Genomic DNA, 24,929 nt, shown 5'->3' with positions numbered 1-24,929 from the left:
CCATTGCCTGTTTAATATAAGTGATGCTGTTGTCAAAGTTGGAGGACTTCCAACACTCCATCACATTAAGATTGGGATCAGCGTCTAGCGCTACGTATCCGTGAGAATGTAAGCCTCCTGTACATGGCCTTGAAACAGCAAATCATGCTTTGGTCGAGAGGTTGGAGGATGGAGGTGGAATTGGGGAGGAGAAAGATGACTTCAACGTCATTATGCGCAAACTGGAGTGCCACAGGGTGGCCAGGAGCATTGTCTATGATCAGCAACACTTTAAGGTGAAGTCCTTTCTCTTCAAGGTATCGCTTGACCTTTGGAATGAAACACTTGTGGAACCAATCCAGAAATAATGCTGCCGTCATCCAAGCCTTTTTATTTGATTGCCAGAACACAGAGAGGAGATTTTTGTTCTTGGGGCATGGGGAGTTGCAGCCCTGTAGAGCAAGCTCGGCTTTATTAAATGCCCTGCCGCATTGCCACAAAACAATACAGTCACATGATCTTTAGCTGCTTTGAAGCCAGGGGCTTGTCTTTCTGATTTTGAAATGTAAGTGCGGTTGGGCATTTTTTTTTCCAGAAGAGCCCAGTCTTGTCAGCATTAAAAACTTGCTCTGGAAGATAGCCCTTTTCTTTAATTTATTTTAATTTTCTATGATTTTCTTTAATTGTTCGCGGTAGGCTTTTGCTGTCTCTTCTTTGGCAGGTGCAGCTTCACCAGTAGTCTGCATGTTCTTGAGGTTGAAGGGGTTCCTAAAACTGTTAAGCCAGCCTTGGCTGGCTTTGAATTCCTTCTCATCAGATGGCTGTCCCTCTTCGGTGGGAGGTTTGAACAGCGCATAGAGGCTAAGAGCCTTTTCTCGCAATGTGTTGCCATCGATAGGCACATGTTTACAGTTTGTCTTCCAGCCATAAGTTTAATGCCTTTTCAGTCTTCACTAAAGTCTTATCACACTCCTGGCTCGTCACCTTAGCAGTTATTGGAGCACTTGATGCCATGGCTTGACGAATTTCTCTCTCTCGAATCTTGATGGCATGGATGCTAGATTCGTGTGGCCATATTTACACACCACGTTGGAGATTGACATACTGTCTCTCAATAAGTCCAACACAGCCAGTTTTTCCTCCAGCATTGGAACTGATCACTGTTTCTTTGGTTGAGCACCAGATGAAGTAGTTGGCTTGCATTTAGGGGACATGTTGTACGAAAAATACGTATCTTTAAACACTAGAATCACACTCAGCGTGGCGAGATGCTCACACTATGAGAACAACAAAGGGAACAGCAGATTCACATCTCTCATCTCACACTCACACCGGGGTATATGCTCATTGAATGGCATGGTGGGCAGAGTCACCCGCACTATTTACAGGTATCTTGTTTGTTTGTTTTGGTTTTTTTTTTGCCGAGCACATATAGTTGAATTCGCGTAAGTTAAATGCATGTATGATGTGACTCACCTGTAGCTGCAAAAGGCTGATTGGGGAGAGCAGCAGAAAACAAACTCTCTGGCTTTTCACATTTTTCAGAAAGTGTGTTGAACTGTAGATAGAAACAGAAGATTGATAGTGTCCCTGGCTTGAATAAATTCTAATGAATTCCTTTGATAACATTGCCTTTTATATATTTCATGTTAAATAGAAAAAGTGTATCCATTGCTAGCGGTGTTTTTATTTTAGGTTTGTTTTTATAATGTAACCAAGAACAATAATTCAGTATCTCCTTTCTCACTAAAATTAAAAAAAAAAGGGGGGGGGTGGAGAGAGAGCAATTTTTTAGGCAGAGGACATAGTGTGCTGCATAAAGACCAAACTGAAGAGTATAGGAAATTCTGTAATTTTTTTCAAAATGAGGTTTCAAATTTAAATTTGTGTTCTCATCCTGATGACATAATGGAGACTAAAACTCTAAAGTACTGTCTTTTCATTCATAGAGGTTTTTTTTTAAGAACATTCACAATATAAAGGTCCAAATTTTACAGAACAGCATCTGTATGCATACATTGCAGCATGTAGGCAGATTCTTCTGTGCATGTATATAATGATGGTTATTTTCAGAGAACTAAGAGCATACTTAGGCAAGCTGAAAATTTCTTCAGGTAAGAATTGTGGGCATATACAGATTTTGACTATACACACAAACACTGATTTTTAAAGGGGGCTTTTAGATTCAGCTATACACTTTCCTCCTCCTCCTCCCTTTCGAAAATTCTACATGCACCTACCTATCTGCTGGTTACAACACTGTGTGTGTGCGTGTGTGTGTGCACGAATTTGTTTTTAAAAAGACTCTTGAAAAATTTACCCAAAATGTATCATCATGTCTTGTGTGGGGGCGGCGCAGGGGAATTTTACAGATGTATATGAAACCGTTTTGCATTATAGATTTAAAACTTTTTGGTTGGTATTAATAATTTATTATTTTTTTAACTTCTTCTGGCAGGCCAAGAATTAAGGTGAGAAAATACACAGTATCTGGCAGTGATTGGTCAGATAAGTGGTGTTACATTATCAGGAACTAGAACAATGCCCAGGGTAGTTAAAAAAGCCCTTGAGAGCAGTAGGAGATCAACTGAGTCTTTCAGTACTGTATAAAAAAACTTATTCCGAGCATATCGGTTTTACTTAGCTTGGAGACTTTTTCTTGCCACTGTCAAAATATTCTAGATTTAGTTAACTCTACCTTGAAGGCAGGTCTGGCAGTACCATCTGTTTTGCTTTGGGTTACAGAGTTGGAGGTCATAGGTTTAAGATTATATTCTTCCAACAGTACCAGAGACTGTTCCACTTTCAGGGCTTATCTGTAATAGGCATTTTTGTACCACTATAGCTATAGCCAATGTCTTTTACACAAGTTCAACCCATCTAGACTGCGGGTTTACACCAATGTAGCTGCATTGGTGTAGCTACACAAGTGCAAAAATCCCTAATGGAGACATCTCTTTGAAGGTAAAGTGCCCACTTTACCAAGGAAGGTATATCTTAATCTCCGTTTATAACAGTATTTCTTGACATAGAAGGCTCTGATCAGGGCTTAAATTCAGAGATTATTTCCCAGAGCCTCCCATGACTGCTCCCCAATATGCTATAAAAACTCCAGGGCCCAGTTGGGGTGGAGCCGGTTCGGGGCTCCGGGCGTCAGCCGTTGGGCTGGGAGCTGGGGTGAGCTCGGGGCTTCTGTCCTGTGGCAGGGTGGTGGGGTTTGGGGTTTCTGCCCTGCAGGGCAGCAGAGCTCCAGGCTTCAGCTGCAGGGAGGGTGGATTCAGAGCTTTAGCCCCGCAGTGGGGGCACTGGGGGTTGGGGCTTTAGCCCTATGGGGAGTGGGAGCACTGAGACTTGGGGATTTAGCCCCATGGGTTTGAAAATATTTACCGGAGGTCTGATCCAGACCGTTCTAGCTTAATTTAGGCCCTGAGTATAATGCATATCTACAAGTACCTTCTTAGGCACTAAGTTAACTAAAATATTATTAGGTTTCAGAGTAGCAGCCGTGTTAGTCTGTATCCACAAAAAGAAAAGGAGTACTTGTGGCACCTTAGAGACTAACAAATTTATTTGAGCATAAGCTTTCATGAGCTACAGCTCACTTCATGGGATGCATGCAGGGGAAAATACAGTGGGGAGATTTTATATACACGGAGAACATGAAACAATGGATGTTGCTATACACGCTGTAACGAGAGTGATCAGGTAAGGTGAGCTATTACCTGCAGGAGAGGAAAAAAACCTTTTGTAGTGATGATCAAGATGGGCCATTTCCAGCAGTTGACAAGAACGTGTGAGGAACAGTGGGGGGGAGAATAAACATGGGGAAATAGTTTTACTTTGTGTAATGACACATCCACTCCCAGTCTTTATTCAACCCTAATTTAATGGTGTCCAGTTTGCAAATAATATTGTGTAGAGGTGTAGGGAAGGATTTTTTTTAAAAAAAAGTTACTGACTTTCATTCTAACCAGAAAACTTGCTTAAAGAAGGGGTTGAGGTGTAACTTTTCATTTCAGATACAGCAGTTGGCCACAGAATAACACCAGCTTAATCCACAACTGCTAGTTGACAAGTACTTTATCAGTAGATTTGCACTTAAAAATGTTAATCTTCTTAATATATCAATTTTTTTTAAAGGAGAAAGCCTTTAGTTCAATTTGTTTTACAACTGTATGCCTGGCTTGACGTAAGTAGACATGGATGAGGCCTCATTTCTTGGGAGACGGTATTAGGGAGGTAAATGGATCAGCAGGCTTGAAACAAAATGTCAGTGCTAACTAAAATAGGTAAATGGATCAGTAAGCTAAGAGACAGAATGTCTCTACTAGCTAAATTAAGGGCGGGGGAATACCCAGGGAATCTTTTACAATGGACAAGTTAACAGTGGACAAATCAAGACTGAAATGTAAAATGAGGTTAAGAATAAGTCATTCATGGACAGTGTGTGGACAGAACATGCTGTACAGGAATTGATTCCTACAAAGTAACCAAAGACAATCCCCAAACCTGTAATGCAATGTTTAGTAAATCCAGTGTAATGTGTAAATGTATTGTGATACAGTCGGGCCAGATGGTTACAGGAGAGTGATAGAAGACAGATATATTAGCCCCAGGTTAAGTAGGTCCCTTTTCCCTGGGTAAGGTAACAGGGAAGGTTCCAGAACAATCAAGAATCTTCTGGAGACAATACAGACAGGCTGATTAGAACACCTTCAGCTAATCAAGAAGCTGCTAGAATCAATTAAGGCAGGCTAATCAGGGCACCTGGGTTTAAAAAGGAGCTCACTTCAGTTTGTGGTGTAAGGGTAAGGAGCTGGGAGCAAGAGGCTCTAGGAGCTGAGAGCGAGAACGCATACTGTTGGAGGACTGAGGTGTACAAGCATTATCAGACACCAGGAGGAAGATCCTATGGTGATGATAAAGAAGGTGTTGGGAGGAGGCCATGGGGAAGTAGCCCAGGGAGTTGTAGCTGTCGCACAGCTGTTCCAGGAGGCACTCTAGACAGCTGCATTCCACAGGGTCCTGGGCTGGAACCCGCAGTAGAGGGCGGGCCCGGGTTCCCCCCAAACCTCCCAACTCCTTGTCAGACACAGGAGGAGTCGACCTGGACTGTGGGTTCACGAAAACGGCCAAATGGAGGGCTGTCATGAATCTCTGAGGTGAGCAAATCTTCCAATAAGCTCAAGACTTGCCAAAGTAGAGAAGGAACTTTGTCACAGTATATGAAGGAAGAAGTTTTTTATGCAACTTTGGATGTGTGGTATGCTCTATACCTTTCCCCCCCCACACACATTTTGAGTCTGATCAACTTAGCATAGCTTTGCTGTATGCCAAATAAAGATACCTGAGTGATTAAATCTGGAGTCAAACTAAGTTATTGAAAAACGTGTGGAAAGACGTCTGAAGGAATCTCAACAGCTACTAATGAAAACCTATGGGAATGGGGAAGGGTTTTCTGTATGGAGTATAACCCTTGGGGGGAGAGTGTTTTTGTCTAGTATCCCCGTGGGTGCTTCACTTCAGGTCCATATTTGCCCCGCACACCTTTCATCAGACACTTTCATTAGCAATGTCCATTCAGCCCACATGTGCACTGCAGATAGCCTCGGTGAGGGGCACGAAACTATATCGGGCTGTGTGGGTGAACTGCCCTCAGGTCCTTCTCAGCCACCTCAGCCTGACGCTGTGTCTGCACTGTGCTGCTTGCTGAGTTCATTCTATTTAGTTTAGTTAGTTAATGGCTATTGAAAAATGTTTTATTTACTCTGGGGAAATCCTCCCTGTGAGGAGCATGCCAGGTTCATCAGGGTTTAAACGTTGCCTCACGTTCATCAGGGTTTAAACGTTCCCTCATTTGTAGAGAAGCTACCCTGGTTAGTGATGGACATTCTAAGTGCATTCACTGCCCAGGAGAGTTCCATGTCCTGCAGAAGTGTAACTTCTATTTAGCCCTCAAATCAAAGGCACAGAAGAACCGTGAAATCAAGCTGTGACTGTTAAGGATGGAGCACTCCCTTGGCCTTGCTTCAGAGCCAAGTCAGGATAACTTCCCCTGTACATCAGTCCATGGGTGTCTGTAGTGCCCTTCCAACCTCAGCACAATACTCCCCTAGAAAGGGGAAAGCTTCAGAAACCTCATCTGAAGATCCTAAAAGGAGGAGCTCTAATTTCCCTTTTAAGGCACCAACCTCAAAAAGATCTCGCTCTCTGACCATGTCAACAACCTCAGAGACTTTGTTTTTGAGGCTTGGTATCATAGCGGCGAAGGGCTCCTTGGGTATCAGCAAAGCAAGAAAATAGCTCAGCTCTAAGAGCAAATATAGGACTGAGAAGGCTCTGGTACCATCCAGCAGAGATGGTCAGTGCAAACACAGAATATCAGTACAGTTTGTCTTAACTCCTCTCCCATTCCCCTTATTGATCTCTTCAGTACCATGTAAGACAGCCTCCATCTACATCTACGTGCCTGTGAAGTGCTCAGAACCATTGATACTGTCCTGCAGGCACAAGAACACTGGTCTGTCAGTATCACAGCCTCATTCAGTGCCACAAGTCCACTTGGTGCTACAAGGCAAGGTATCCAAAGGACTCATCAGTGACTGCTGAACCAGAGTCTCCATTGCTGGTAGGTACCGAGCATCTCTTGATACTGAGAATTGCAGTCACTGGACTCTTATTCATTCCTAGTACCATCACCTCCCTTTTCAGTTGTAGCTGCCCCATTAGAGGAATAAAAGGATGATGATGGAGACCTTCAATCAGTATCACTGATCCCCATTCCAGGCTCTCCTATAAACATATAGCAACCCCCTTTCTTGAAGAGACTGGAAAGATGTCCAGAGCTCTCATCGCTTCTGGTGGGGGCAACTCTGGATGCCACCCTCTTCCCCTTATGGTCTTCAGTGGCATATTGGGAATCCTATATTGCAGCTTATTGCTGGCAGTTCTCTGGGCCCCCGACCCTCTCCCATCGGGATAATAGGGAGACTCAGGCTTCTCTTCCCCAGCAACAGGAGGAAATGCTCAAGGATCGAGAGACTAGGGCAGATAAAGAAACTACCTTTCAGACTACCATCATGTCATCTTCACCAGATGAGACAGTAATGTCTTCTTCTCCATTTGTGGCTGATTGATTTTTGACAGTTTTAAGACCTCGTTAAACAGATGGCAGACTCTCTACAGATACCTCGTGAGGAGGTCAAAGAATCCCAGTACAAGCTGTTGGATATTTTTCACGCTGCAACACCATCCAGAGTTTCACCTCCTATCACTGAGCCTCTGCTGGAACCTGTGAAAACTATTTGGCAAACCCCAGCTACAGTAACATCAATTTGTAAGAGAGATATTATGTTTTGACCAAGGACTCGGAGTTCCTATTTTCTCACTCTCTCCATCCTACTCTCTGATGCAGTAAACAAACAAGGCAAACAACACTGTTATAAGTCCATCCTTATGACAGAGATCAGAAGTTCCTGGACCTTCTTGGAAGAAAATTTTACTTATTGCTAAGTCTACAATTCCGCATTATGAATTACCAGGCACTGATGGCCAAATACAACTTTACAAATTATGCAAAATTTGACTGCTTTATTCAACATCTTCCTCCAGACCAAAGGGAACAATTTCAGGCTACCAATGCTGAGGGGCAGTTACTGGCTAGGACGTTTCTTTAGGAATTGGACATTGATGCACAAGATACCACAGCCCATTCCATCTCCACAGCAGTGGCGATGAACTAGGCCCCCTGGCTACAGTTATCTGGTTTCCCCGGAGAAGTTCAGAATACAGTAGAGGATCTCCTGTTTGATGAGCTGAAGTTGTTCACAGAATACCTATGGGTTGTTGAATACTCTTAAAGACTCCAGGGACACATTGCGTTTGTTAGGCATCTGTACTCCTGCTAACAGAAGAAAAATCAGTAGATTACAAATAGCTCAAGATCCTCCCAGATGCAATTCTCTGGTTTTCAGAGACAGATGCAACATCATAGAAAGACAGGTACCAGAGAAAAAGATCCTCTATCCCACCTGATACAAGTTTACAGCAGGCTTCATCTTTGAAGCATTAGTTTTGTTGGGATGGTGGAGGATTCAGATCCTCCCCTCTCTTTATCTTGTCAGCTACAATGATTTTCCCACCTCCCCCCATTTGGGGACTGACTCTTCCATTTCCATATCTCCTCCGACAAATGGGTGCTAGAAATATCATTGGGCTGCCCCATCCATTCTACCTATCTCCTCCTCCTGGTTCCCCTTCTCTGTCCTCTTCAGGCACCCTTCTCCTAAGTTCCTACTAAGACAGAAGATAAACCCCCTTTTTTTGTTTAGGACCACTAGAGCCAGTAGCTGTTCAGCAGTGAGGAAGGGGCTTCTATTTGAGGCACTTCCTTGTGCCAAAGAAAAATGAAGGGTGGAGACCAAACTTAGATCCAAGACTAATAACCAAACTTATGAGATCTCAAACGTTCAGGATGATGACTCTGGCAGCTATAATTCCTTCTATGGATTCAGGGGATTGGTTTTTGGCCCTCAACCATCAAGACACACATTTCCATGTAGCAATATGCCCATCCCACAAAAGATTCCTGCATTTTGTCAAAGGCCAGGATCATTTTCAGTATCTGGTACCTCCCTTTTGGTCTCTCTTTGGCTCCAAAAGAGTTTTCAAAAGTTCTGTCAGAGCTGGTTGCCTGCCTGCATTGTCAGCTGATCATAGTATTCCTCTACCTCAACGATTGGTTGCTCAAGGATCAGTCGTACAAAGAAGTGTTATCTGCCACATGAAAGGTACTTTCTCTCTTCTTGGGCTTGGGTCTTCAACTGAACACTGGAAAATCCACACTAACTCTAGTTCAGAACATATAATTTATAGGGGCATCCCTGAATTCCTTGGCATCCAGGGCCTTCCTTCCCATGAACAGATTTATGACACTATCAGTTCTTCTTGGATTGCTTGTTCACGTCCATTCCAATGTAGGTATGCGTGTGCTGCATGCACCATTGCTGGAACGTTTTTACTCTCGGTGATATCTATCAGGTCAGCTCTGGTGCCCCCTGAAGTGGTGCGTTCATGGCACGATACCTGCCACCCCGCCACCCTCTCAGTTGCTTCTTGCATCAACTCTGACAAAAGGGTAGGAGGGTGCGTTCTCGAATGGACATGAACAACACATCTTGAAGAACAAGAGTTACGGAAAGGTTTATAACAGTGTCTGAGTCCCTGGTTTTTAGTGTCCAACAGTTATGAATTTAAGCTCCATGGCTTATTTTTTGAATATGTTCATATTAAAGAGGACAAGTACTGAGAAATCAGATATGGAGTGATTTGCTTGTGGAACATGTTTGTGCACAGGTGATAGTGTTCATGTCTTTTATCATTTTTTGTAGGAGTTCATTCGAGTGTGTTGCTTTTGTCTGGCTTTCCTCACATGGATGTTGTTATATTATAATAATCAGATGTGTAGGACTGGAAGGGACTTCTGAAGGTCATCTAGTCCAGTCTCCTGCACTTCAAGGCAGAACTAAGTAATAACTAGACCATTCCTGACCGGTGTTTGTCTAACCTGTTCATAAAAGCCTCCAGTGCTGAGAGCACTGTTCCCTCTAAACTGTGCACGTGTGCGCACGCACACAGATCCTAAACCCCATACACATGACAAAACACCGTGCACACACAAATTTCCACAGAAGCACAACAACTTGCACAGAAGAAATTTTTGTGCGCACAGCCTGTCAAAAACTAGAGGGAACATTGGTGCCGAGGATTCCACAACCTCCTTAGGCAGTTTGTTCCAGTGCTTAATTACTCTGACAGTTAAGTAGCTTTTCCTAATGTCCAACCTAAGCCTCCCTTGCTGCAATTTAAGCCCATTGCTTCTTGTCTTGACCTCAAAGGTTAAGGAGAACAATTTTTGACCCTTCTCCTTGTAACAACCTTTTATGTGCTTGAAAACTGTTACCATGTCCTACACCCCTCTCCCCCACCAGCCTTGTCTTCTGTAGACTTAAACAAACATAATTTATTCAGTCTTTCCTCGTGGATCATGCTTTCTAGACCTGTAAATATTTGTATTGCTATTCTCTGGACTACCCCAAATTGGTCCACATCTTTCCTGAAATGTGGCATCCAGAATTGGACACAGTAGGACTTACCAGCATGGAGTAGAGTGGGAAAAATTATTTCTGATGTCTCATTTATAGTGCTCCTGCTAATACATCCCAGAATGATGATAGGTTTTTTTGCAAAAGTGTTATACTGTTGACTCGTATTTAGCTTGTGATCCACTGTAACCCACGGATCCCTTTCCACAGTACTTCTTCCTAGGCAGTCTTTTTCCATTTTGTATATGTTCAATTGATTGTTCCTGCCTAAGTGGAGTACATTTGTCTTACTGAATTTCATCCTGTTTACTTCAGACCATTTCTCCAGTTTGTCCAGATCATTTTGAATTTTAATCCTACCCTCCAAAGCACTTGCAACCCCCCACAGCGTGATATTGTCCACAAACTTTATAAGTGTACTCCCCATGTCATTATTTAAATAATTTTATGAAGATATTGAAAGAACCGGACCCAGGACCGATTGCTGTAGGACCCCACTCAGTATGCCCTTCTAGTTTGACTGTGAACCACTGATAAGTACTCTCTGGTAATGGTTTTCCAACCGGTTATGCATCCTGCTTATAGTAGCTCCATCTAGATTGAATTTTCCTAGTTTGTTTATGAGAAGTTCATGTGGGACAGTATCAAAATCCTAAGTAAAGTCAAGATACACCACATCTACCGCTTTCCCCCCCCCCCATCTACAAGGCTTGTTACCCTGTCTAAGAGAGCTATTAGTTTGGTTTGACATTATTTGTTCTTGACAAATTTGTTGATTGTTACTTATCACCTTATCTTCTAGGTGTTTGCAAATTGATTATTTGATTTGTGCCATTATCTTTCCAGGTGCTGAAGTTAAGATGACTGGTAACTCCCTGGAATGTCCTTATTTCCCTTTTTATAGATTAGTACTATTTTTGCCCTCTTCCAGTCCTCTGGAATCTCTCCCATCTTCTATGAGTTTTCAAAGATAATTGCTCAGATATCTCCTCTGTCAGCTCCTGCAAGCTGCAGACCCCTCTTACATTGTGTGCACTGCAACTTGTCAGCAAACTCAATCTGCAGTAAACACAGTGCAGCAAGGTGGTAGGGACAAGTGCCACCTCCCTCACCACATGGGCAGGAGAAGGTCATCAGAGGCAACCTGAACTTGAGAGAGTCTGGTTGTTTTCTGATCTGATCTGAATCTGATCCTTGTAATCTGGTCCTGTCAGATTACAGGGTTTTATTTAGCGGGGTAGAGAGAAGGTTGTGGTGGTGTTGTTTTTGGGGGGGTGGGAAGGAGTTGCGACAGTTACCTTAATTTTGTATTTCCTGTTTTTCAGTGCTTTAAGGTTATCCACTCTCCGCATTCTGGAAGGGCACAAGGCATCGTCCTTAACTCTGGATTAACACTTTTTGAGCAATTAATATCCACTCAGAATTCTACTACAATGATCAGTTTTTCCTGGCTTTTCACTTAAACCATATCACTCGCCTCTGGATTGGTCTGCTAGCTCCATATTCTTTATTGCATCAAATGCAAACTACTTTTCTTGACTTTTATCACCCTACTATCACTTTTTAAATTGTATTGAAATGTCCTGCCTTAGTTCTGCAAGTGATGCCAGTCTCCTGACAATTTTTAAAATTTTCCAGCAAGCACCTTGTTTCTTTCTTCTATGCCACCTCTTATATGTGGGAAGAGATCCCTGTAAATATCTGCAAGATTTCCTTCAGATTCATTGTCTTCCATCAAATTCCTCTTTAAAACTCCCCTTTGGCAGGATACCTATGGAAAACTCTACAGTGATTAGGCAGCTGGTTTAATGCAATATTTAAAGTCATTGAACTGACTACTAGATGTCTAAGAATGAATGAAACTCTCTTCTAGGATTTTGAATAAATGTATTCTTGCTCTGTCTCAGATCTGGTAAGGTCTGAATTTGAGTCATTCACCTGTTCCTGGGGTTCAGAAGTTTGTTTAAGGTGGATACATAATTCCAAATAGTACTACAATAAGCACTAGAGAATAAAGAACAGAAAATAGTTATTAATATATAGTAGAAGAACTTGTGTGCGCTTGCATGTTGTACAAAAAATGGTAGTTGTGAGTTGCTATCTTTAGAGTGAACATGCTTGTAGAAGTCTGATTCTGACTTAGGGTTTGTCTACACTACAAAACTAGGTCGAATTTATAGAAGTCGGTTTTGTAGAAAGCGTTTTTATACAGTTGAGTGTGTGTCCCCCCACACAAATGCTCTAAGTGCATGTAGTCGGTGGACTGTGTCCACAGTACCAAGGCAACAGTCGACTTCCGGAGCTTTGCACTATCGGTAGCTATCCCACAGTTCCTGCAGTCTCCCCCGCCCATTTGAATTCTGGGTAGAAATCCCAATGCCTGATGGGGCTAAAACATTATCGTGGGTGGTTCTGGGTACATATCGTCAGGCCCCTGTTCCCTCCCTCCCTCTCTAAAAGCAAGGGCAGACAATCATTTTGCACCTTTTTTTCTTGAGTTACCTGTGCAGATGCCATACCATGGCAAGTGTGGAGCCCGCTCAGTTAACCGTCACCGTATGTCTCCTGGGTGCTGGCAGACATGGTACTGCATTGCTACACAGCAGCAGTTTATTGCCTTTTGGCAGCAGACAGTGCAGTATGACTGGTAGCTGTCGTCGAGGTAGTCCTGGGTGCTCTTTTAACCGGGTGCCTGGGCAAACATGAGAGTGACTCAACCAGGTCATTTCCCTTGTTTTGTCTCATGGTGATTGAGTCCTAGCGGCAGTGCACTCTCTTTTTAATTTGCAGCCAGCAGAAGACGATGGCCAGTAGTCATACTGCACCGTCTTCTGCCGAGCACCCAGGAGGTGACGATGGTTAGCGGTCGTACTGCACGGTCTGCTGCCAGCATGATGTATAAAGATAGATGAAGTGGCTCAAAACAAGAAATAGACCAGATTTGTTTTGTATTCGTTTTCTCCTCCCTCCTTCTGTGAAATCGACGGTCTGCTAAACCCAGTTTTGAGTTCTATCCTTGAGGCAGCCATTCAGTTTCTTGCAAAGCCACTCCCTTTGTTGATTTTAATTCCCTGTAAGCCATGTCGTCAGTCGGCCCTCCCTCCGTCAGGGCAACAGCAGACAATTGTTCCGCGCCTATTTTCTGTGCAGACGCCATACCACGGCAAGCATGGAGCCTGCTCAGATCATTTTGGCAATTAGGAGCACATTAAACACCACACGCATTATCCAGCAGTATATGCAGCACCAGAACCTGGCAAAGCGAAACCGGGCAAGTAGGTGATATCAGCGCGGTGACAAGAGTGATGAGTACATGGACACAGACTTCACTCAAAGCACGGACCCTGCCAATGTGGGCATCGTGCTAATGGGGCAGGTTCATGCAGTGGAACGCCGATTCTGGGCTCGGGAAACAAGCACAGAGTGGTGGGACTGCATGGTGTTGCAGGTCTGGGACGATTCCTAATGGCTGCGAAACTTTCGCATGCATAAGGGCACTTTCATGGAACTTTGTGAGTTGCTTTCCCTTGCCCTGAAGCGCAAGAATACCAAGATGAGAGCAGCCCTCACAGTTGAGAAGCAAACAGCAATAGCCCTGTGGAAGCTTGCAATGCCAGACAGCTACCGTTGGGAATCAATTTGGAATGGGCAAATCTACTGTGATGCAAGTAGCCAATGCAATCAAAGATCTGCTGATATCAAGGGTAGAGACCCTGGGAAATGTGCAGGTCATAGTGGATGGCTTTGCTGCAATGGGATTCCCTAACTGTGGTGGGGCCATAGACAGAACCCATATCCCTATCTTGGCACCAGAGCACCAAGCCAGCGAGTACATAAACCGCACAGGGTACTTTTCAATAGTGCTGCAAGCACTGGTGGATCACAAGGGACTTTTCACTAACATCAGCGTGGGATGGCCGGGAAAGGTACATGACGCTCGCATCTTCAGCAACTCTGGTCTATTTCAAAAGCTGCAGGAAGGGACTTTCTTTCCAGACCAGAAAATACCCTTGGGGATGTTGAAATGTCTATAGTTATCCTTGGGAACCTAGCCTACCGCTTAATGCTATGGCTCATGAAGCCATACATAGGCAGCCTGGAGAGTAGTCAGGAGCTGTTCAACTACAGGCTGAGCAAGTGCAGAATGGTGGTAGAATGTGCATTTGGACATTTAAAAGCGCGCTGGCGCAGTTTACTGACTCTGTTAGACTGCAGCGAAACCAATATTCCCACTGTTATTACTGATTGCTGTGCGCTCCACAATCTCTGTGAGAGTAAGGGGGAGACGTTTATGGCGGGGTGGCAGGTTGAGGCAAATCGCCTGGCTGCTGGTTACGCACAGCCAGACACCAGGGCGGTTAGAAGAGCACAGGAGGGTGCGGTGTGCATCAGAGAAGCTTTGAAAACCAGTTTCATGATTGGCTAGGCTACGGTGTGAAAGTTCTGTTTGTTTCTCCTTGATGAAACCCCCCGCCCCTTGGTTCACTCTACTTCCCTGTAAGCTAACCACCCTCCCCACCTCCCTTCGATCACCGCTTGCAGAGGCAATAAAGTCATTGTTGCTTCACATTCATGCATTCTTTATTAATTCATCACATAAATAGGGGGATAGTTACCAAGGTAGCCCAGGAGGGGTGGAGGAGGAGGAGGGAAGGACAAGGCCACAGAGCACTTTAAAAGTTTAAAACTTATTGAATGCCAGCCTTCTGTTACTTGGGCAATCCTCTGGAGTGGAGTGGCTAGGTGGCCGGAGACCCCCCGCACCGCGTTCTTGGGCATCTGGGTGAGGAGGCTATGGAACTTGGGGAGGAGGGCGGTTGGTTACACAGGGGCTGTAGCGGCGGTCTGTGCTCCTGCTGCCTTTCCTGGAGCTCAACCATATGCTGGAGCATATTAGTTTAATCCTCCAGCAGCCTCAGCGTTGCGTCTTGTCTCCTCTCATCACGCTGCCGCCACCTTTCAGCTTCAGCCCTCTCTTCAGCCCGCCACCTCTCCTCTCGGTCATTTTGTGCTTTCTTGCACTCTGACATTGTCTGCCTCCATGCCTTCATCTGTGCTCTGTCAGTGTGGGAGGACAGCATGAGCTCAGAGAACATTTCAGCGCGAGTGCGTTTTTTTTTTGCCTTCTAATCTTCGCTAGTCTCTGGGAAGGAGAAGATCCTGTGATCCTTGAAACACATGCAGCTGGTGGAGGAAAAAAAAAGGGACAGTGGTATTTTAAAAAAAAACCCATAGAACAATGGGTACACTCTCTTTCACAGTAAACCTTGCTGTTAACATTACATACATAGCACGTGTGCTTTCGTTACAAGGTTGCATTTTGTCTCCCTTCCCCCCGCGTGGCTAACAGTGGGGAACATTTCTGTTCAGCCATAGGCAAACAGCCCTGCAGGAACTGGCACCTCTGAATGTCCCCTTAAGAAAAGCACCCTATTTCAACCAGGTGACCATGAATGATAACACTCTCCTGAGGATAACACGGAGAGATAAAGAACGGATGTTGTTTGAATGCCAGCAAACATACAGTGCAACGCTTTGTTCTACGATGATTCCCAAGTATGTGCTACTGGCCTAGATTGGTAAAGTGTCCAACCATGGTGCATGAAATAAGGCTGCCCTCCCCAGAAACCTTTTGCAAAGGCTTTGGGAGTACATCCAGGAGAGCCACGAATGCCAGGGCAAATTAATCATTAAACATGCTGGCTTTTAAACCTTTTATAGTATTTTAAAAGGTACACTCACCCGAGGTCCCTTCTCTGCCTGGTGGGTCTGGGAGGCAGCATTGGGTGGGTTTGGGGGATACTGGCTCCAGGTCCAGGGTGAGAAACAGTTCCTGGCTGTCGGGAAAACCGGTTTCTCCGCTTGTTTGCTGTGAGCTATCTACAGCCTCCTCCTCATCGTCTTCCTCGTCCCCAAAACCTGCTTCCATGTTGCCTCCATCTCCATTGAAGGAGTCAAACAAGACGGCTGGGGTAGTGGTTGCTGAACTCCCTAAAATGGCATGCAGCTCATCATAGAAGCAGCATGTTTGGGGCTCTGACCCGAAGTGGCTGTTCACCTCTCTGGTTTTCTGGTAGGCTTGCCTCAGCTCCTTAAGTTTCACGCGGCACTGCTTCGGGTCCCTGTTATGGCCTCTGTCCTTCATGCCCTGGGAGATTTTCACAAATGTTTTGGCATTTTGAAAACTGGAACATAGTTCTGATAGCATGGATTCCTCTCCCTATACAGCGATCAGATCCCGTACCTCCCGTTCGGTCCATGCTGGAGCTCTTTTGCGATTCTGGGACTCCATCATGGTCACTTCTGCTGATGAGTTCTGCATGGTTACCTGCAGCTTGCCACGCTGGCCAAACAGGAAATTGAAATTCAAAAGTTCGCAGGCCTTTTCCTGTCTACCTGGTCAGTGCATCTGAGTTGAGAGTGCTGTCCAGAGCGGTCACAATGGAGCACTCCGGGATAGCTCCCGGAGGCCAATACCATCTAATTGCATCCACAGTACCCCAAATTTGACCCAGCGAAACGAATTTCAGCGCTAATCCCCTTGTCGGGGGTGGAGTAAGGAAATCGATTTTAAGAGCCCTTTAAGTCGGAAAAAAAGGGCTTCGTCATGTGGATGGGTGCAGGGTTACATTGATTTAACGCTGCTAAATTCGACCTCAACGCCTAGTGTAGACCAGGGCTTAGTCACTGATCTGACCCTTTCTTTCCTCTTCCCTATTCTTTCCTCTGTCAGTTCTCCATTTTCACAGCTGGCTCAATCATCCCTGAAGGGCCAGAATTGAATTGGGAAATATGTCAGCAGAAATGGCACTGCTTGCCCTTTGGTTCACACTTGCTCGTGGGTCCAGCACTATATCCGCTATCTAAACCACATATATGTTTTGATTAATTTTTAAAAAATCTTTGAGCACACACACACAGTACTTGAAACTTATTTTTTGTTATCATTCTAAAGCCCTGCTATCCAGGTTAAATATTTTAAAGGTATGCAACAGCCAATATATTAGCTCAGGGTGGGCAAACTACAGCCCATGGGTCGGATCTTTCGTGTCAGGGCTTTGGATTCTGCCCATGGGATTGCCACCCCTGTGGCGCCACAGGCCCTGCGCTGCTCCCGAAAGCAGATGGCACTATGTCCCTGCGGCCCCTGGGGAAGGGGGGACAGAGGGCTCCGTGCACTGCCCTCGCCTGTGGGTACCTCCCCCCGCAACTCCCATTGCCTGGGAACAGCCCAGGTAAGCAGTGCCAGGCTGGATCCTGCACGCCGAACCCCTCTTGCACCCCGCAACTCAACTCCCTGCTCTGAGCCCTCTGCCGCACCCTGCCTGTACTTAAACCCCCTGCCACACCCTGTACCTCTCCTGCACCCCAACTCCCTGTCCTGAGCCCTCCTCCCGCATTTCTCCCTGCATCCCACCCCCCTTCCCAGAGCCTCTTCGTACACCCTGCACCCCTCCTCTGCCCCAACCCCTTTTCCTGAGCCCCTTCCTGCACACCGCACCCCAACTCCTTGCCCCAGCCTTACATTCATGGCCCTGCATGCAATTTCTCCACCCAGATGTGGCCCTCAGGCCAAAAAGTTTACCCATCCCTATATTAGCTAATATACATGGGAAGTAGTGACTTTAAAAAATAAAGAATGTGTCTATTCTGTTTTAAAAGAAAAAACAAAATAAATCTATTAAGCATAACTAGCCTGCAACATATAAAACAAAATTAAATAAGATTTTTAGGTTATTTGATTAAAAGAAAGAATACCCCAAATCTTGTTCACTCTGTGTAGTAGAAAATGGGACAGGATTTAGAAAGAAATAAATTCAAATATGGAGGTGTGAATGAAGTCGAAGAGGATTTTAAAGATGAGAATGAAAAACTTGAACTGAATGCTTAAAAACAAATAGATACAAGACAGAGGGGAGAGATGTATTCACGAAAGCTTATGATCAAATAAATTGGTTAGTCTCTAAGGTGCTACAAGTCCTGCTTTTCTATTTACAAAGTAGTGGAAGAAGAATGTTATTCTTTTGAACAGCCTGAAGGTGGGAGTCAAATGACGGAGAGAAGCTGATGACAATTAAGTTATAGTAGTAGAGGTGGGAAATTACAAGAAGGAATTTTAGTAGTGGTGATCGAGGAAAAACAGCTAGTTTCAGAGATTCGAAAGGTGCTGGGTGGGGGGACAGCAGGATTTAGCAAGGACTGATCTTCCTAAAGGGGGTGAAGCTACCTTTCTCAATGCTACCTAGAGGAACTGGGCCCATTTGCAAGGAAAGTACATGCTACATCTTCTTCAAGGATGGCAAAGTGGCTGCATTCTGTGGATCTCTCACAGCCCACCAAAGCATTACTAACTTCAAGTATTACAGAATTGTGAATCTGAATCTAAAAAAATCATGAGATTGACTTAAAATCATGAGGTGTTGTTATATAACAATAAATGTTGGGTTATTTGCCTTCTGGGCCTTGGCCATTTAGAATCAAATCTGACCCTATTGAAGTCAGTGGGAGTTTTGCTATTGACTTCAGTGGGTCCAGGATTTCTCCCACATTTTCAAGCTTTTCACCGCAACTATGAGAGCTAAAAGCTTGCTATTTTTCAAATGAAAACTAAAAGTCTTGCATAATCCTATGAATCCAGGAGCTGGGGCTTTAGGAAAAACCAAATAGTTTGAGACTCTTCATAAAATCATGAGAGTTGGCAACACTGCAGCCCCTGATGGTTGGATCTATGATAATAGTACTGCCTGTGCTTTTTTCTGGATCTGTTAGATTTGTAACATGTTAATGTAATATTTTTAGTTTAATTTGTTCCTGTTTGTTTTAAAATACACTAAACTAAGTTAATTGCTTCTTACAAACTATAAATAGCATCATGGCTTGAAGGGTTAATATAAATAAAAATATCTGATTAATATAACATACATGAACTCTAGTGAGAAATTTAGTAATCCAAGGGAATAACTTAAATGACCTGCTCTTCGTCAAAGCATCTTTTTAAAAAATCATCTATAATTTTATAATATGGGGAAAAACAGTGACTCCCTGACGTATGTCTTACTGTGATTTACAGAAAACATTTTAGAAAGTAACTGGTATCAAAAATAGCTTTAAAAAATTGTTATGAAACCATGCTAATATTTACCTCGGGATGTTCCAAACCTCACTAGACTAATTAATACCTCATCACAACCTTCCCCAACCTACCCAGTGGAAATACTGTTTTTGGATTAGCTGAAATTTTTTTCCTATAATTTTTTTAAATCTGTGTGTAAGGTTTGGATACCAGCGAGAAATTTAGCTCTCTACTGCAGAACAGTCTTCAGACTAAAGGGAAATGATCAACAGACTGACAGAGCAGATGCAGTTTCTAATTATACAGTTTGATTAGTCAAAGAAGTCCCACAAATTAATTTCTAGACTAATTTCCAGTTCACCTATTCTGTTTGATTTATCTTGGAGACTATCCATTCCAATAAATGCAGTATAATTTCAAAATCAAGAAAGCATTCCATAGATATAATTCAGTTCAATTTTCAATCAAAGTGTAGTAATTATGAACAAGAGCTCAGAGTCCTTATTCAGTTTTCACTTAGATCTTACCAAAATTTGCATTGACTTCATAGTGAATTTTGCTTGAATGGAAACTTCAGTATTTGGCCATTTGTAGATATTAATAAAGTTTTACTGGGGAAAAATATAAAATTAATTTGAAATTATACACTATTAACAACCGACTCTAAGGACCATATCACACCCTCCACTTCTGCTAGAAAACCCATTTCCAGGCATGCAGTAGTAAGAAGAGCCACCTCTGTAGCATTATTCTAGTGCATATTGAGGATTCTCCATTGTTCCCTCTAATTTTTTATATCCATGCGCGGAATGAATTTTGTTATGTGCACCAATATAGAGGTGATGTGTGGTGGGGCTGAGGGGTTTGGAGGGGGCTTTGGGCTGGGGCAGAGGGTTGGGGTGCAGTGGGGGATTAGGGGTTTGGCTGCGGGCTCTGGGGTGGGGCTGGGAATGAGGGGTTTAGGGTGCAGGCTGCCCCGGGACTGGGGCCAGAGGACTCCTCCCAGCTCCCAGGCCAGGGGAGAGGCTTGCGGCAGCCCTGCACACCCCTACTTGCTCCCTTCCCAGCCCACCCTCCACTACCTCTCTCCTCTACAGGCTCCTGTGGCTGCGCTGCTGCGCGGCCCTTTATAGCCTGATGTGCTGCTGCGCAGCTTAGAGGGAACTTAGCTCCCCATATTTGGGAGAGGAAAGGATTGGGGATGAGTGGGAGGCAATATCATATCCCTGGTCCTACATACATTTGGTGGGTATTATGAAATTAATTTAGGCATCCTTGCTCTTCCTGCTGTGGAACTTTCCCTTGGCGTAAAAATAGGTTAAGGAATCAGTAGTTATCATGGCAGAGCTGGTGTGCAGAGAGGAGCTGGCAGAGACCCCCAGTGCTGCCTCCAATCTTTTGAGATGCTTCTGGGTGCTTGGACACAGGATGTGAGGGGAGCAAAGTCACAGCTCACAATGGAAGAGTGTATTAATAATAACTCTCTACAAGGAGAATGTTGTGAAGTTCCACGTTTTCCTTGTAGGAGACTGTATGTCCCTAAACTAACTTGTGTATCTTGTACATGTAATTGCAAAACTGTTGTTTCACTTTCTCGACCTTTGCAGGCTTGCAGAGTTAACTTTAGCTATTGTAACAGTTTAGAGATTAACTTTATAACTTCTACTATCAATAAGTACATAAATGTTGTTAGCTTGTTTAAGTTGTAATATATTTACAGAATACATTACATCTCCTTTTTAGCTGGGAAGAGTAAATGGGAGAGTACAACTCTCCCAGGTAACAAAAGCAAGAGTTGGCTACTGTGACTTTTTTGTTTAACCACCTAAATCTAAGCAAAGTAATATTCATGTCACTGTTACTTTTCAGCAAAATAATTATGAATAATTTTTTGCATATGTACAGTGATACAGAATTACTTTCAAATCTGCCTGTTTTGTTAGCTAAACTTTAACTTGTAGAAACACTCTTTCAGATTATTTTGATATGTGCTTTAATGTCTAAGCATGCTGGAAATGTGTTGACTAAATAATAAATTTAGCTTAGTATCCATTAAAATCTCATTGAGATTTCCCTCTCCTTTCCCCCACAATAGAAAAATTTCGAACGTCCCCGAGCCCTTCCTACGAAAAAGCCTACAGTGTCCACATTCTGTCCTCTGCCTGCACCTGGTTATCTCCTGTTGAAGTCCTTGGGAGTTGAGTGGATATAACAGTGCAGAATTTTGTCCTGTGTCTATTGGCCTTATAGCATTTCCTGAAGACCATTAAGCTCTGGTTCTACTGGATTAGCATGGGGAGTGAATTCCAAAGCTGAATCCTTTTATGGAAAATACCTTGCCGCCAGTTCCCAAATTTTTATTAAATGTGGGGATTGTTAGTGCAAGTGTATCATCTGTTCTCAATGGTGAAGTAAGCACGTGAGTAGAAGGGTATTCTGTTCATTTCAGATTGGTAGACTAGTTCTTCATTTAGTTTTAGAAGAATTGGAGTCAACAGCCTGGGATCTTCTGAAGGTTTTTGACTTCAGAATCCTTTCAATTTTTGTGGCCTAGTTTTTGAAACTTGAGCATGTTATCCAGTGTTATTACTTGGAACAATCCATGCTCATTAAATTTTTTTTTTAATATAGGTTGAGAGGAACTATTATTTTTTCCTATGTGGAAAAGGTACAGAGCACAGAGCCTGAAGAGAATGGAAAACAAGTTTTCTATGAAAATTAAATTGTTTTTAATACCTCACTTGGCAAAGTATGCAGTGCAAGTCTCTCTCTCTCTCTCTCTCTCTCTCTCACACACACACCCACACACACACACACACACCCCTTAGCTAAAGAAAAGGCCTCCTTTTTATGGTAGGACATTAACTTGAAATGGCCAGAAATATTCATGACAACAAACTGGAGAGTAATGATATTCATACTTAAGAACATAGAATTAATTTTAAAAAATCTAAAATCTTAACACAATCTTCCATAGCCCCCTCCAAAAAAAAGATCCTTATAAAGTCCCAAACGCACGCTCTGGGTGGCTTTTTTGGGGGGGCTGGGGGAGGGATATCCTGCTTAATTAGGATAATGGAACTGTCAGGGGTGGGGGGTGTTATGAATGTCTTGTGTAACATTTCTCCATTTTTGAGTGCTTTGGAAGTTTTCTCGGGGGAAAAATGAGAGTCAGGACAAAACCGCAATGGCAAAAACTGGGGATATGAGAAATGTGAAGTTCAGCAGGGACAAGGAAATCCCGTTTGCTCCCCACCAATCCACCTTCAGTAATTTCCCCTTTCAATTCAAACACTAGTCAGATTTATTTTGTTTTATATATAAAAAATTATACATAAAATAACACACTTGGGGGGATTTTGTGCTTAAATACTAATGATTAAAAATTGGTTACCTGATCAAATTGGTTACCCTCATGAATGTAGGGCAATATACAGTATATTGAAATTAGTGACATGTAACGTGCAGCCTAAAAATGTCACCATTCTCATAGCCCTTGTAAAGTGAAACTGGTTCTGGTTTCTCTACCCCCTGAATTTCTCTCAGGGCAAAGAACTGGCAAGATCCTTCCATCTCCCTCAGGTGAGAAGAGCTAGCCTGCCAGCTGGCCCCAGCTTTTGTTTCTACCGATGAGAAGGGAGCAAGGACTCAATACTTTGCCTGTTCTTTCTCAAAGGCTGTCCTGTTCTCAGATAGTATACTACAGCAATTGATAAACATTTATGATTGTACCAAATCTCAAAGAAAACATGGTCTGCCGGAAGCAATTGCACCTATATATGCTAATGACAGTGAACCAAGCCATAGTATTTACGGTGCTAGTCAATTGAACTCATGAATCTTGGGACTTGATATAGTGCCCTTTATTAAAGCTGATATTATGTTGATCTTCTAGTGTTCAGTGTAACACTATGACCTGAGGTTAACGTGTTTCACGTGCAGATGTTACTGGGAGACACTAGGCTGTTTTGAAAAGAATTCTTATTTCTGTCCCTGTAGCTCATGGGGTTAAGAATAGTTTTGACATTTACTTAAGGGTTATTTTTCCTTCACCAGGCCTTCCTTCCTTCATCTTGTTCATAATTTTGGGAAGGCTATGTGGGGTTTAAATTTATGTCTGAAGGTAGTTAGATTAGTATTCATTATTAACTATTTTGCAATGGAGTTACACAGCCAGGGGCCCTCTGAAGAGAACATTCTATCCCTGACTCTTGTAATTATCACTTGTCACTGGTAATTCCATAGTAACCAGTAAGTATAACTCTCATGTAGGGAGACATGGTTCCTGAGATAGCTGGAGTCCCAACCTATTTAGGGCTTGGAAAATCATTACCAGGACCTTGAATTTGAACTGGTGTTCTGTGGAAAGTCAGTGTAATGATCTGAATACTAGTGTGATGTGTTTCCTTCATCCTGTGTTATTTAGTAAGTGTTTGTTATGCCGGCTGGATTTTCATCAAAAGCTCCTACTATAATTCCCAAGTATATAGTGTACGAAGTAGTTAAGCCTAGGGGACATAAAAGTATGGATTATTGTTGCCAAGTCTGTATCCATCAGGGTTCATTGAAGCCTCTTGACTAGCCAGTTTTCCTGGCCACTGTGTTTTTGGAATATTCAATAACAGAAAGGTTAAATGATATAGAGTGGGGGTGGGGAGATGGGGTCTTGAAGGGCACCACAGATGAGAGCTCTGGAGTCTGAACTTTTTCTTATAGTGGGTTGAGAGAGAGAATCTGAGAGAGTTACAATTTCCCTCCACCTGTGGCAAATCTTTAAGACATGATAGCAAAACCTCATAATTAACCATGTTGAATGCTGTTGAGAGATCCAGCAATACGAATGGTGACGCCACCAGTTCTAGAATATCATCCACTAGTGCAGTGGTTCTAAATCTATTTACCATTGTGGGCCATATCCAATACTACCTGGCCTTGAGGATGTCACGTGGGCCGCAGCTGTGTGCTGATTGGGCCACAGGTTGAGAACCACTGCGCTAGTGTGACTAGTGTCATTTCTGTGGCACATCAATATAAAAAATCCGGGTAATTATGAGACCAGGATACTGGCAGAGGTCGGGTATAGCTGGAGGGTTTTTTTTCACTAGTTTTGTAATTACCTTGCCCAAGCTCCCATTAGTGAGCACTGGGAAGAAGTTAACAAAGTCAGTTGCATGAAGCAATTGAACTGGTTAGACAACAACATGTTTTAGAGAGAATGGTAAGTTGCCTTTTTCAAAGGAGTCATTGATTATGTATATTAATAGCTGGCCCAGGTGCTCATTCACAAGGCAGAAAAGGGAGGCATGAGATACGCATGCGGTGGTTTGGACTTGCCTCAGGGACTTCCTGATGAGTCAAATGGTCAAGTTGAGAATGGTGGTGGTCTGATGGTGGTGGTGTTAGTTGGCTCTGGTGATTGTGCTGTATAGAAACCATCTCTGATTCTGGGGATCTTTTCTGCAAAGTACATTGAAGTTAATCGCAGCAGGAAATACTGGAGATAAAAATGGACAGGAGGCACTCCAAGTTAAGACATTTATTATTTTAGTTGTCATCTATGAGACTTTGTATGAAGAAGTTTGTTAGAAACAAAGTAGATACAGTAATGTGTAACCTAACTTCATCTCGGTTAATGTTGTTTTGTTGTTACGTCACCTATCTATTAGAGAACGTGCTCATTTAAAGTTGCGCAATATTTGCTTACAACATTGTTTTTTGGCCATGGGGGCTTCCAACTAGGGTGGGCCGGCAGACCCCATTAGCTCCCCTCCACC

General features: G+C 43.4%; 1 protein-coding gene across 12 annotated transcripts in view; it reads left to right on the top strand.

The window, feature by feature from the left end:
- Positions 1 to 24,929, top strand: part of FAM184A (family with sequence similarity 184 member A) — a 189,890-nt gene that overhangs the window by 38,278 nt on the left and 126,683 nt on the right. The window lies entirely within an intron of this gene.

Source organism: Dermochelys coriacea, chromosome 3, assembly GCF_009764565.3.
Source record: "Dermochelys coriacea isolate rDerCor1 chromosome 3, rDerCor1.pri.v4, whole genome shotgun sequence".
In the NCBI taxonomy this organism is placed as follows: Eukaryota; Metazoa; Chordata; order Testudines; family Dermochelyidae; genus Dermochelys; species Dermochelys coriacea.
The sequence above is the reverse complement of the archived record's forward strand: the minus strand, read 5'-3'. Positions and strand labels throughout refer to the sequence as shown.